Raw genomic sequence first — 1,920 nt, 5'->3', positions numbered from 1 at the left:
CATAACCCAAATGGAATTTATTTTTCTACACTTGGACGCAACACGGTGAATTTTTTTTGTATTGCGATCTCCACCTTTAATCCATGCTAGCCTACTTTTATCTCTCCACTCCTTTTCCTGTAGTTTGAGTATTTTATCTTGCTTGAGCGCCAAATCCAATATTGCATGTTGCTATTGTATAGAGAAGTAATCTGTAAGAATTGGGTCCGAGAGGAGAGTAATTTCAACTTCAATAGAATGAAGCTCCTTTTTCAGGTTATATTGGTGCTTGTATATCTAGACTTTGACTTTAGATTTAAGTCGAATTAATTTGTTCTGGACCCGCAGAATAGGATTATTTGTAGCATCAGCTATGGGAGTGCACCATGATTGATGGACCAACGAACGGAAGTCGGGGTCATTTATTCACATTGAATTGAATTTGAAAGGTAGAGTCTGATGGTCCAGTTCATCACACCATTCAAGTATTATGGCATCATGGTCAGAGATGTCTGAGAAAAACGACCATGAGAGGATATGGTTCATCCTGTGGTACATCTAGGAGTCCACAAAGAATCTATCTATTCTTTCTAAAATACCCTCCTCCCTGGAATAGTCGTTTCTCCAAGTTTGACACATAGGATTCGGTGAAATGTCTTTGAGAGATCTGAATTGGAAGAGACCTTTGAAATGACCAACCAAGGGGTCTGGTTTGGCCTTTTGTCCCCAGCATTCCATAGTCTCCATCGTGAAATTGAGATCACCTGCAATGATCAAAGGTTTGATGTCTAGTAGCCTAGATGTATCTGCCATATCCCAGAATGGTTTATGGTTGGAGTATGGGGCATAGATTTTCATAATCTGAATCTTGTGTGGGGATCCTCTGCGGTAGCCAGATAAGATTATGCCCATGCATGACCTGAAAGCTTGTAAGTTGTAAATGGATGGATACCAAATTATAGCTAATCCACCATAGTTACCTGAGAGATGGTTGCACAGTCATGCCAATTGAGACACATCCAAAGTAGAATTTCGATCGTCAGATCCTTGGTCATCATAGTTTCCTCGAGTAGAAAAATGGAGGGGTCTTGTGATCTAATACTATGTTTCAAGGATCTTCTAGTTTGGGCAAATCCCAGGTGTTACAGATCCATTTGGGCACATCAAATCCCAACATTCAGATCAGTGTCTTAGGGCTCATCAAACCCTAAATTCAGTTGTTTCATGCCCTAAACAAGTCAACCCTTTGAATGCCTCCTTCCCAGAAAGTTTCATGAGTTGAAGACATCCAGAAATTGCCTCTAGAAGGACAAACGTAGGTAAGCCCTTATGAAGGTGCACTGCAGAGTAGTTGAGTCCACTGCCAAGGTGCTCTGCAGAGCACTTAGGCTTCCTTTCACGCACACTGGGCGAGAATGAGTGAAATTCACATAGGGTTTGGGGAATATTCTTATCTTTTGGAGTCATCTAGAAGTTTCCCTGTCTTATCAACTCCTATGAGCTCGAAAATGGATGAGGAATGAGCTGAGGAGCATCCTATCCTCTCATCCCTTCCTCCATGGAACTAATTGTAAGTATGGAAGGCCATTCAATGTCACCATTAATGAGAAAACCTCCTTCATCTTCCTATAAACTGACCACTCATCTAAGTGATCAGGGGCTGGATTATGTTGAATTGTAAGGAGATAATGTTGCTATGAGACTTGACCTTGGAGCAAATGGTGTGATGCCACAAGCTTGTCTTGCTTTTGATGTGATGTGGATGGGATCCAAGCTGGAGGAATGACTTTGAATCAGACACTGATGGTTGTAATTCCTTCTTCTATCTAATAAAGTGTTTGAACCTTTTCCGTATGTTGTGTTCTTTCATAATGCTTATGCGTATGAATTGCTATGATTCCTTAATTTTATATCAATGGATCATACGCTTTTATCAGTTTT

This window comes from Pinus tabuliformis, chromosome 3_1, assembly GCF_031772625.1.
Source record: "Pinus tabuliformis cultivar Carrire ecotype Pingquan chromosome 3_1, CPIR1, whole genome shotgun sequence".
NCBI classification, from domain to species: domain Eukaryota; kingdom Viridiplantae; phylum Streptophyta; class Pinopsida; order Pinales; family Pinaceae; genus Pinus; species Pinus tabuliformis.
The sequence above is the reverse complement of the archived record's forward strand: the minus strand, read 5'-3'. Positions refer to the sequence as shown.